This window comes from Grampus griseus (assembly GCF_964374135.1).
Source record: "Grampus griseus genome assembly, chromosome: 4".
Lineage (NCBI taxonomy): Eukaryota > Metazoa > Chordata > Mammalia > Artiodactyla > Delphinidae > Grampus > Grampus griseus.
The window spans coordinates 76,538,301-76,551,783 of NC_138997.1; the positions used below are offsets into that span (position 1 = coordinate 76,538,301).

Here is a 13,483-nt window from a genome sequence, read left to right on the forward strand (position 1 = left end):
TTTTCAAAGCAGCTTTGTCCTAAAAAACCCCAAATATTTTACTTCAAACCTTGCCACATGAAGGTGAACCGTGATTATTATGAAACAAGAGAGGCATTTAGCACCTGAAATCTGACCTAAATTCTTCTTACTTGTTTAAAGTGAGATTGCTTGACAAGCTTCATTACTTTTATGTGACTTCAAACATGAAATTAAACATAAAATGATAGAATCGTGAATGAGTGTGAGTTAGATTTCTTGAAATGAAAAATATGAGGATTTTATGAATCAACTTCCCAATTTCTCTCTCTCACTACTGCCCTGCTTATCTGTCAAACAGGCCAGCTCTTGAGGTCATTCAGTCTATTTCCTCTTCTGGATTCTATCTCCTTAGACCTAAGGCAAAACTTAGATCATACTCAAGGGCATGCTGATGATCCAGGAGAAACTCTATACAGGTTTGCACAATTAGTACCTCATTAAAGAATGATGTATAGACTATAATATAGAAATGTAAAATTTCATACGTTTGTCCTCTTGGCAAGGGCAGGCTCATGTAGATACTGCTGGTGTCACTAGGCAACATTTCCTTCATTGGTATTTAAACGTTTTTCTACTTATGACTTTTATATAGAGAGGTAGGAACAAGACATGAAATATAATAACATGGCAAGGAATTTAATGTCTGGATTTAAGGACAGTTGTATGTTAGGAAAAAGGCACTTTATTTATGGCCTTCTAGGAAACAATTTCAATATATGACATTTCAGAGATGACCATTTCTTTGCAAAATGCAGATATCTTGTATTGAAATGGAAACTACACATTTTTCAACATCAATAAAATGATTTCTATTTTAGAGATTGATCAATTGAACCTATAAAGATATTGAATCTATGAGATGGGAATGGATCCTCCTTTTTTAACAACTGAATCCAGTGCAATATGGAGGGCAAGCAGCTCTCTTGAAGGAATACAAAGCAAATTATGAATAAAAAACTCAGTACAAAAGTGAATGTATCTTTCACATGAGAAAATAAATTGTAACAAATTGCACATTTAAAAAAGATGACAAATGTTGAAAACATCCCAAAATCCGAAGTGAGAGAGTGACATGAACATTGGTGGTTACACTACCAAATGTAAAATAGATAGCTAGTGGGAACCAGCTGCATAGCACAGGGAGATCAGCTTGGTGCTTTGTGACCACCTGGAGGGGTGGGATAGGGAGGGTGGAAGGGAGACGCAAGAGGGAGGAGATATGGGGATGTATGTATATGTATAGCTGATTCACTTTGTTATAAAGCAGAAACTAACACACCATTGTAAAGTAATTATACTCCAATAAAGATGTTAAAAAATTGTTAATTGTTTACAAAAGTTACTTTTTAATTACATTTTATAGCTGCATACTCTTAGTGTCTGTTATGGGCTGAATTGTGTTCCCCCAAAATTTGTGTGTTGAGACCCTCACCCCTAGTTATCTCAGAATGAAGATAGGGCCTTCGAGTTAAAATGAGGCCTGAAGGGTGGGCCGTAATCCAATCTGATTGGTATCCTTTGAAGAAGAGGAGATTAGGATACACAAAGGGACACCAGGAATGTGTGCTCACAGAGAAAGGACCATGTGAAGACTCAATCACAAGGTTGCCATCTGCAAGGCAAGGAGGGAGACCCAAGGAAACACCAAACCTGCTGACACCTTGATTTTGGACTTCCAGCCTCTAGAACCACAAGAAAATAAATTTCTTTTGTTTAATCCACCCAGTCTGCGATACTTACTGTAGCAGCCCTAGCAAACTAATAGAATGCCTCTACCTTCTACCTACCGAAAGGGTTTTGTAATATTTTCTATAGGAAAAATGAGAGAAAATTCCGCTTTTCCTCTTGTATGACTGAAATTGAAATATACATTTTTATCATTGAGATGCATAAACCATGTGACTTTACACACAGATGTACTCATATTATGATCAGCAAACAGAGTAATTCTGATAAATTCTATTTTGCTCAACTCGAAACCTGCCCAAATATGCTTTTATGCTTACATATGCTCATTGTTGAATATCTTGACAAGAGATACCTTCCGTTTTAACTGTGTTGATAAATTTTCCATTTTCATTTTTACATTAAAATGTTCGATAAGTGAAAGAATTTCTCACAGATTAGCTTCTGGCTCCATTCATTGACAATCTTGTTTCTCCTTCACTGACCACTTACTTTTAATAGTGGGTGGCAAAGGACACAATTATATCATGATATAATCTTCAGTCTATGCCTTTGTGTTTCAAAGCTGAGTAAGTTGTGCTGGTGGACAGTAGAAGTGTTCTTAGAAGCCATTTGTACTCTGGAATGGGTAATATAATGGAAGCTACTTAAAATTTCAGTGTATCAGACAGCATGCATTCCTAATTCAAATTCCCCTTAGCCAGATTCCTGAAGTGCTCACAAACACTTCAGTGTGACAGAAATCAACATAGGAAAAGACAGCAATTAGAATCAATTGCAGTTAAGATATCTTTTGCAAATTTTATGAAGATCTAAGTGTAAATCCATTGCTAGGCTTCCTCCTAGGGCCTGGGAGGGATCCTTGAAGCTTCAGCGTTAGTAGCTTCTGGGTAAGCTGGCTTCTGTGACTCAAGAGTTTTGCTTAAATTCACACAGTGGTTAATGGTGGCACTATTGAGGTCTCTTTCTCTATGTAGTTTTATTTTTCTTTTCTAAAGCATGGATTTATGCATTTTTATTCTTTCTAATATATTTAAATGTCATATGACAATTTCATTTAAATAGTAATTAAATACTGATATTCTGTTAAAGATTCTAATGCCAAGAAGAAGTAGAGTCTTGGAATATTTGCATTAATAGATTATTGTTTATATTCATTACTCTGTTGAGCTAAGGGCTGTGCATAAAAGAGAAAATATGCATTTAAGGTTGACAGGCTTAAATTCAGAGATACTAAAATGAAAAAGCAGATAGCAGCATGACTAAAATCTAAGAAGTTAAAAATGTAACTCCCTGAATTAGCCTTTATTTTGTTGTTCTCTGGTTAAATCTTTCTCACTGTATATTCAAGTGCCAGGTGTATTTTACCTTTGTAAATTCAATTTTTGACCTAGAAAATAGATTTTCATTCAAGAATTTAGGATTTTTTTTTAATTTGAGAGCTTGATGTAACTAAGGGAATCTTTGTTGGATTACCTTATGCTTCATCATATATTTCAGTTTGTGGAAATTCATGGTCCTTTGTGTAAGATTATTTTGGGAGAGCTATGCTGCTCCTGGCAGTGTAAAAAACAGATTCATTTATTCAATACCATAATAATGTTGTAGCTTCTGGAGGGAGCAGTGTAGGTATTTTGAGACTTAGAGAGAATATTAAGGAAATGGCAATAAGAGGGGATGCCTAAATAGAGTAGTAACTAATGCCATTAGTTAAGATTTAGTGTGTACTGTGTCCTGTGTTAAATGTTTTACAGGTCTTAACTCATTTACTCCTTAACATAACTGCAACATAAGCAATATTTCCTTCTCATTTGATAGATGAGGAGATCAAGGCTCAGAGGGGTGAAGTAACTTGCACAAATGTGGCTTATACCCACAGGATTCTGACTTGAAAGCCCAAATACCTAACCTTTGGCCTGTACTGCCCCACTTTCTTTGGCAGTGAGTCAGTGACAGCTATAAGAAGATGCACACAAGAGGAGCACACTGAAAAAAACAAGGATGAAAAGTTCAGTCATTTCAGAGAGTTCTAAAGGATTCTTGCTTCTGATATGGTGATTAGAGGAAAAGTACTGAATGTGTGAATTGTAAAGTCTTGTTTGAAAGCACTTAGCACCGTAAGTCTGCAGCATTTATTTATCATACCAAACTGCATCTTAAGAAACTCATGATCAAAACAAAATCATGAAATTTATCCATATTGAACTGAAACAAAATAGCCGTATAGTGAATTCCCATGAGATTGATTGAGGCTGCAGAATTGAAGGTACTAAAAGAGCTGCTTTTTAAATCTTGTTTTTGAAGTATAGTTGATATACAATATTATTTTAGTTTCAGGTGTACAGCATAGAGATTCTGTATTTTTATATATTATACTCCATATAAAGTCATTACAGAACAATGGCTATAATTCCCTGTGCTGTACAAGGATAAAAATATATCCTTGTTTTTTTATCTATTTTATGCATAGTAGTTTCTATCTCCTGATCCCCTACTCCTGTTTTGCCCTTTCTTCCGTCTCCCCTCTGGTAAGCACTAGTTTGTTGTCTATATCTGTGAGTCTGTTTGTTTTGCTATGTACATTCATATGCTTTATTTTTCAGATTCCCCATATAAGTGATATCATACAGTATTTGTCTTTCTCTGACTTATTTCACTAAGCATAATATTCTCAAGGTCCATCCACATTGCTGCAAATGGCAGAATTTCATTCTTTTTTACGGCTAGTATTCCACTGTATATATATATACCACATCTTTTTTATCCATTTGTCTGATGGGTTGCTTCCATATCTTGGCTATTGTACATAGTGCTGCTATGGACATTGGGGTACATGTATATTTTTGAATTAGTGTTTTTGTTCTTTCTGGGTGTATACCCAGCAGTGGAATTGCTGGATCATATGGTAGTTCTATTTTTTAATTTTTTGAGGGACCTCCATACTGTTTTCCACAGTGGCTGCACTAATTTACAATCCCACCAACAGTGCACTAGGGTTCTCTTTTCTCTACATATTCACCAACATTTGTTATTTGCGGACTTTTTGGTGAGCCATTTTGACAGGTGTGAGGTGATATCTTATTGTGGTTTTGATTTGCATTTCTCTAATAATTAGCAAGGTGAGCATTTTCTCATGTGCCTGTTAGCCATCTGTTTGTCTTCTTTGGAAAAATGTCTATTTAGGTTTCTGTCAAATTTTTAATCAGTTTATTTGTTTTTTTATTGTTGAGTTGTATGAGCTGTTTATATATTTTGGATAGTAAATATTATACTATTATATATTTGGATAGTAAATAGATCACTTGCAAATATTTTCCATAGGTTGTCCTTTTATTTTGTCAATGGTTTCCTTTGCTGTGCAAAAGCTTTTAAGTTTAATTAGGTCCCATTTGTTTATTTTTACTTTTATTTCTTTTGTCCTAGGAGACAGATCCAAAAAAATTCCTATGATTTATATCAAAGAGTGTTCTGTGCATGTTCTCTTCTAAGAGTGTTATGGTTTCAGGTGTTACATTTAGGTCTTTAAACAGTTTTGAGTTTATTTTTGTACATGGTGTGAAGAAATGTTCTAATCTCATTCTTTTGCATTCTCTGTCTTTTATCCATTATATATTCTTGCCTCCTTTGTCATAGATTAATTGACCATCAGTGTGTGGGTTTATTTCCAGGCTTTCTAGCCTGTTCCTTTCATCTATGTGTATGTTTTTGTGGCAGTACCATTCTGTTTTATTACTGTAGCTTTGTAGTAGAGTCTACAGTCAGGGAGCTTGGTACCTCCAGCATTGTTTTTCCTCAAGATTGCTTTGGCAATTTGGGGTTTTTTATGATTCCATATAAATTTTAGGATTGTTCTTGTTCTGTGGAAAATGTCGTGGGTGTTTTGAAAGGGATTGCATTAAATATATAGACTGCTTTGGGTAGTGTGAACATTTTAACGTTAATTATTCCAAACTAAGAACATAGGATATCTTCCCTTTCTTTTTATCATCTTAAATACCTTTCATCAATGTTTTACAGCTTTCAGAGAATAGGTCTTTCACCCTTGGTTAAGTTTATTCCCAAGTATTTTTTTGGATACAATTTTAAATAAGAATTATTTTTTTTACTTTTGCTTTCTTATATTTCATTATTAGTGTATAGATATTCAAGAGATTTCTATATATTAATGTTGTATCCTGCTGCCCTGTTGAAATCATTTAATAGTTCTAATAGTTTTGTGTGGAGACTTTAGGGTTCTCTATATAGAGTATCATGTCACCTACAGATAGTGACTGTTTTAATTTTTCCTTTCCAAATTCGATACATTATTTTCTTTTTCTTGTCTGATTACTGTGGCTAGGACTTCCAATACTATTATATATTAAAAAGAAGTAGAGAGAGGAGCAGGCATCCTTGTCTTGTTCCTGATTTTAGAGGAAAGGCTTTCAGCTTTCACCATTGAGTATGATGTTAGCTGTGGGTATGTCATAAATGGCTTGATTATTTTACAGTGTGTTCCTTTCATGCCAACTTTGATGAGAGTTTTTATCATAAATGGATATTGAATTTTTTCCATTGCTTTTCCTACATCTATTGGTATGATCATGTGATTTTTATCTTTTTTGTTGTTGTTGTTGTTTATGTGGTGTATCACACTGATTGATTTGCAAATATTCAACCATCTTTGTGTCCCTGGAATAAATCCCACTTGATCATAGTGTATTATCCTTCTCATATACTGTTGAGTTCAGTTTGCTAATATTTTGTTGAGAATTTTTACAACTATATTTATCAAGATATTGGCCTGAAATTTTCTTTTTTTGTGGTGTCTTTGTCTGGTTTTGGCATCAGGGTAATGGTGGCCTTGTAAAATGAATTTGGGAGTGTTCTGTCCACTTCAAGTGTTTTGGAAATATTTTGAGAAGGATAGGTATTTTTTCTTCTTTATGTTTTGGTAGAATTTCTATGTGAAACTGACTGGTCCTGCACTTTTGTTTGCTGGAAGTTTTTTTTATTATAAAGTCAATTTTACTTCTAGTGATCAGTCTGTTCAAATTGTCTGTTTCTTCCTGATTCAGTCTTGGCATGTTGTATGTTTCTATAAATTTGTCCATTTCTTCCAGATTGTCCAATTTGTTCACATATAACTGTCTCTAGTATTCCTTCTTATTAATTTTTGTATCTCTCTTGCATCAGTTGTTGTTTCTCTTTTTTCATTTATCTTGTTTAGTGGGTCCTCTAATTTTTCTTCATTATAAACCTAGCTAAAGGTTTTGTATATCTTTTCAAAAAACCAGCTCTTGGTTTCACTGATTTTTTTTTTTTTTTTTTTTTTTTTGGTCTGTATTATTTCCTCTCTGATCTCTATTGTTCCTATGTTTCTGCTGACTTTGGGCTTTGTTTGTTCTGTTTCTAGTTCTTTTAGCTGGTAACTTAGGTTGGTTTTTTTTGAGATTTTTATTGTTTCTTTTTTTTTTTTTCTGTACTTGGGCCTTTCACTGCTCTGGCCTCTCCCGTTGCGTAACACAGGTTCCGGACGCGCAGGCTCGCGGCCATGGCTCATGGGCCCAGCCGCTCTGCGGCATGTGGGATCTTCCTGGACCGGGGCACGAACCCGTGTCCACTGCATAGGCAGGCAGACTCTCAACCACTGCACCACCAGGGAAGCCCTTTTTATTGTTTCTTGAGGAAGGTCTATGTCACTTTAAACTTCCTTCTTAGAACTGCTTTTGCTGCATCCCATAGATTTTGGTGCGTTGTGTTGCCATTTTCATCTGTCTCAAGGTATTTTCTGATTTCCTCTTTGACTTCTTTATTGACCCATTGGTTTTTAAGTAGCATGTTTAGTCTCTATGTGTTTGTGCTTCTCCCACTTTTCTTTCTGTAATTGATTTGTAGTTTCATACCTTTGTGGTTGAAAAAAATGCTTGTCATGATTTCTGTCCTCTTAAATTTGTTGAGAATTGTTTTGTGCCCTAGCATTTGATCTGTCCTGGAGAATGTTCCATGTGCACCTGAAAATAATGTGGATTCAGCTGTTTTTGGATGGAATGTCCTCTTTTAAGTCCTACTGGTCTATTGTGTCATTTAAGATACTGTTGCCTTATTGATTTTGTGTCTGGATGATCTGTCCATTGATGTCAGTGATGCATTAAAGCCCCATACTATTATTATGTTATTGTCAGTTTCTCCCTTTATGTCTGTTAATATTTGCTTTCTATATTTAGGTGCTCCTGTATTGGGTGCATATATGTTAATGAGTATAATGTCCTCTTCTTGTACTGTTTCCTTTACATTATGTAATGCCCTTCTTTGTCTTTGTTATAACCTTTGTTTTAAAGTCTTTTTTTTTTTGTCTGATATGAGTATTGCTACCCCTGCTTTCTTGGTATTCGCATTTGCATGAAATATCTTTTTCCATCCTCTAACTTTCAATCTGTGTGTATCTTTAGCTCTGAAGTGAGTCTTTTGTAGGCAGCAAATAGATGGGTCTTATTTTTTTAACCAATCAGCCACTCTGTGTCTTTTGATCAGAGCATTTAGCTTATTAGCATTTAAAGTAATTATTGATAGGTAGGTACTTATTTCCATTTTATTAATTGTTTTCCAGTTGTTTTTATAGCTATTCTCTGTTCATTTCTTCTTTTTATTTTTATATTTCTTTCTTTGTGTTTTGATGATTTTCTTTAGTAGTATGCTTGTGTTCCTTTCTTTTTAGTTTTTGTGTATCTATTGTAGATTTTTTATATGTCATTACCATGGAGTTCATATATGTTGACCTATAACTATATCTTCCTGTTTTAAACTGGTAGTCATTTAAGTTCAAATACAGTCTTAAAGCTCTATATTTATTGCTCTCCTCCCCCACTTTTTGTGTTTTTGACATCCTATTTTACATATACATGTTTATCCCTTAAGTGTTTATTGTGATTATAGTTGCTTTTATAATTTTTGTCTTTTAATCTTTGTTCTAGCTTATTTAAGTGTTTGATCCTTAGCCCTTACAATATATTTGCATTTTCTAGTGGGATTTTACCTTTCTTGTAGATGCTTACTTCTTTTCCACTTAGAGAATACCTTTTAACATTTCTTTTAGGGGTGGTTTAGTATTGATGAACTCTTTTGGTTTTTGCTTGTTTGAGAAGTTCTTTATCCTTTGAATCTAAGTGATAGTCTTGTTGGGTAGAATACCTTAGGTTGCATATTTCTCCCTTTCAGCCCTTTGAATATATCTTTCCATCCCTTCTGGCCTGCAAAGTTTCTGCACAAAAATCAGCTGATAGCTTTATGGAGGTTCTCTCATACATGACTCTGTTTTTCTTTTGCTGCCTTTAGAATTCTCTCTTTATCTTTAAATTTTGCTATTTTAATTATGATATGTCTTGGTGTGGGTCTGTTTGGGTTCATCTTGTTTGGGACACTCTGTGCTTCCTGTACGTGGATATCTGTTTCCTTCTTTAGGTTTTGGAAGTTTTCAGCCACAATTTTATCAAATACAATTTCAAGCCCCTTATCCTTCTCCTCTCCTTCTGGAACTGCTATCATGCAGATGTTGGTATGCTTGATGTTATCCCCCAAATCTCTTGTTTTCATTTAAAAAGTTTTTTTTTCTTTTTGCTCTTCTGATTAAGTGATTTTCATTATTCTACCTTCCAGATCACTTATGTGTTCTTTGGTATCACTTGGTCTGCTATTCATTCCTTCTAGTGATTTTTTTTTTTTTTTTTGCAGTATGCGGGCCTCTCACCATTGTGGCCTCCCGTTGCGGACGGAGCACAGGCTCCGGACGCGCAGGCTCAGCGGCCATGGCTCACGGGCCCAGCTGCTCTGTGGCATGTGAGATCTTCCCGGACCGGGGCACGAACCCATGTCCCCTGCATCGGCAGGCGGACTCTCAACCACTGCGCCACCAGGGAAGCCCCTCTAGTGTGTTTTTTATGTCAGTTATTGAATCTTCATTTCTGATTGGGTTTCCTTTATATTTTCTTGTCCCTTGTTAAAATTCTCACTGACTGTGTTCATCTATTCTTTTCCTAATTCAGCTAGCATTCTTATTTACTAATGTTTTGAATTTTTTATCTGGTAAATTGTTTATCTCTGTTTCATTATTTTTTCAGGGGTTTTCCCTTGCTCTTTCAGTTGAGACCAGTTCTTCTGCTTTCTCAGTCTGCTTAATGTCTTTATCTCTATGAATTTCGGTGAAACAATTACCTATTGCAGTATTGAAGTGATGTCCAAGCATTCCTGCATGGACCATGTGTGCTCAGTGCTTTTGGTTGGAGAGCCCAATTTGACATGGAAGCAGGTCACTTCTTTCCTCAGGGTATGCTAGCAGTTATCACCTTAGTAGGAAGTGGACTGGAGATGGAGGGGCTAGGGCTGGAGCCAGGTGTGAAGCAGGGCTTCCCTTCTACTCATTGGTCATCACTGCTCTTTTGGGGGTGGGGTCAGATCCCAAGTTGCTGGGGCAGAGGTCCTGAGGGTTGGGTATGAGCTGGCTCTGTTCCTTTTAAATGTGTGCTTTCCCCTCCCCTCCACCATGACCCTAGCCCCAGAGGGGAGCAGTGCTTAAGCAAGAAGGGTACGTGCAGGCTAAAAGAGGTGCTTTTTGATGTCTGTTTTTTTTTTTTTTCTCTTCTCTCCAGTCTGAGCATAGTAACAGCATTCTAGAGAAGATGGAAACTAGGAGACAGGAATATCATGGTTTTTGCCTGACATCACTATCTCACTGAAGCAGTGGGAAAGTAGGTGAAATTCTATACTTCAAACACTAAACATTTGCTATGGGGAGGCAATACAGGCCATTATTTTACAGAGGAATTTTGAAGGAACTTTACAGAGACTTGTTATCAGACATTAAATATGACTGAGCCTGCCTTCTCCTAGTAATAAAATAATGCAGATTTATTTGAACAGAGAAAGGCAATTGAAATGTCAGGTACACAATTCTAAAATGTACTGTGAACAGTAGAGTTGGTATCAATTGTAAATTATCTAGTCTCTAACTAGTGTGAGGTATCCTTTTATCACAGAAAATAATGCGAAATTAAAGAATGATAGTGGGAAATTCAAGGTTGTTTCAGAGGCCAGCTGAAAATGTGATGAGTTGGCTTATCTAAAAAGACTATATTTATTTTCAATGCCATCTAGAGTAGATACTCAGTAACAGATTTATCTCCATTACAGTTGGAGAGAGGTAAAGATACTCCTAGTTACGTTTGGGCCTTTTTCTTCTGTTGTGTGATTGATGCTATCCAACCTTAATGAGACCCTTACTATGACTTGATTGCTGTTTTTCATCTTTTGAGGATGCCTTTGACATTTAACAGAGTATGTTCTCCCAATTTTACTTTTTCCTCAAGTCCCCAAGCTATACACTCACTGTTGCTTTATTTGATACCCTTTATCCTGCTGAGGGACCATCACTTATGGATTGTACTAGCTTTTTCTAATCCAATAAAAATGGCCATTGATCTCTTCTTTGCTTGACCCTTTGCCTAGGGCAACTCTTTCACCTCTGATTCAGATCCCATCCCCTCCTGCCTTCTCTCTGATCTTGTTCACATCCTTAGTTTCTCCCTGTTCCACTGGCTCTTTGCCTCTACCTGCATTGAAACCAGAATTTCCACATTCCAACAATTTTTTTTTTCACCATTATTACTTCCATATGAGTGGTCTGTCTTCACTGACTTCTCTTATTCCCTTCACTTACAAAATTGAGTTTCCTGAATTCTCTCAGTAATCAATTATTTTTTACTCCCCCACAATCTGGCTTCTGCCTTTTCAATATTTTATTGAAACTGTTCTCATCTAATGGACAAATGGAATAACCTCCATGTTGTGCCTGTAATGTTTGGCAGTATTGATCAGTTCCCCCCACCCTCCCCAGAACTCTCTCCGTCTTTGGCTTCTGTGACATAGTCCTGTCTTGGTTATCTTTGTAGTACCCAACCTTGCTCATTCCTTTTCCTTCTCCTCTGTACCAAATGTATGAAGTCATTCCTGAAGGTTTTATGATCAAATCTCTTCTCTAATTTGTTTGTTAATTTAAAATTAAATCCAGTCTCCTAACCATAGACCCCAGGAATCTGCCTGTTCTGGTCCTGGCTTACTTTCTGACCTCAACTCATACTTCTCTTCTTTGACATCAATATACTCCAGTCACTCTGGCCTTTCTTCGGTTCCAAGAACCACACATGCTGTTTCCTCCATGTGTGCTTAGTATTTACTATACCTTGCTCTTCACGTGTGTGACTCTTTTTTCAGGTGTAATTTTAAATGACTACCTTATAAAAAATAGGTCTGCTTTCTTGCTGCCCAGTGAAATAAGCGATAAAAAAAAATAAGCTTGTACTAGGTGTCCTCTAGAGGTTGTTTTGAATCTTTAATTTGGTGATAGACATAAATGACCTAAGATGATAGAGTTGAAAGGCTGCTATAATGGCCGTAGAACAAAATACCTTCAAATATTCCCTTCATCAACTTTGTGTCCTTGACAGCTAGAATATAGTTGATGCATGGTGGATGCTTAATGAATAAATCAGTTATCATTGTGTGACTTAGGATAAGTCACCTCTCTTTGTACTTCATCTTTCATGTCTGTTCTTCAGTTTTGCTCTTTTATTTCTGGTGAGAAGTGACATAGAGAATCTAATCCTTTCAGGAACAGAAGTAACAAGTGTTGAAGAGGACACATTAACTCATACAACTGGGCACCATTTTCTTGCATGTCTGATTTAAGAGACTGCAATAGTTGACTTTTTAAACTTACTTCCAAGGAATAACTTTCAGGCAATAAGGAAAACAGATAAAAGGCTTTGACCTCTAAAGGCATATAGCTATGTATATTCTAGTTATTTACCTGACATATGTTATTTAAAATATTTTCTATGACTGTCTTATAAAATAAAGTAAAATACATTTCTGAGTTTCATTGTTTGAACCCAAGAATAAATATTTCAATTTTCTATCAGTGATTTTCCTACAGGAACAAGGTGTAAAATGAGTTCATTGCATTAAAAAAATGCATCTAAGCAAAAGGAAGAGTCATGGACATATACACACTAACAAACGTAAGGTAGATAGCTAGTGGGAAGCAGCCGCATGGCACAGGGATATTGGCTCGGTGCTTTGTGACAGCCTGGAGGGGTGGGATAGGGAGGGTGGGAGGGAGGGAGACGCAAGAGGGAAGACATATGGGAACATATGTATATGTATAACTGATTCACTTTGTTATAAAGCAGAAACTAACACACCATTGTAAAGCAATTATACCCCAATAAAGATGTTAAAAAAAAAAGAACAAACAAAATATATATATAGATTTAACTGTAATTCATTATGCTACAACTGCTTTGTAACCACAAATAAATTAATTCTATATGTTAGATACCATGACTGCAAAGACTTGTGCTTGAAAAAACAGTTCAACCCCAATAAAGATGTTAAAAACAATAATAATAAAATTTATATTATTGGAAAGAAAAACAGTTCAAAATTCTTATAATATTTCCTCACATAGTAAAAACATTTGCCAGTGTATTTTAGTTTTAATAAATTAGCAACAATAAATCCTAACTTCTTTTTTTCTAAAGAATGATTTCATTCTTTTTGTAAGAAAAAGATACAAGCTCATTATTAAAAGAATAGATAAGCAACACAGAAACATTTAAGAATAATAATAAAATAGTTATTCAAATGTAACCTCCCAGGGCGTCCCTGGTGGCACAGTGGTTGAGAGTCCACCTGCCGATGCAGGGGACGTGGGTTCGTGCCCCGGTCCGGGAAGATCCCACAT

General features: G+C 35.8%; 1 protein-coding gene across 1 annotated transcript in view; it reads left to right on the top strand.

The window, feature by feature from the left end:
• KCTD8 (potassium channel tetramerization domain containing 8) overlaps positions 1-13,483 on the top strand; it is a gene marked incomplete at both ends in the record, with an annotated part of 255,251 nt that overhangs the window by 50,185 nt on the left and 191,583 nt on the right. The window lies entirely within an intron of this gene.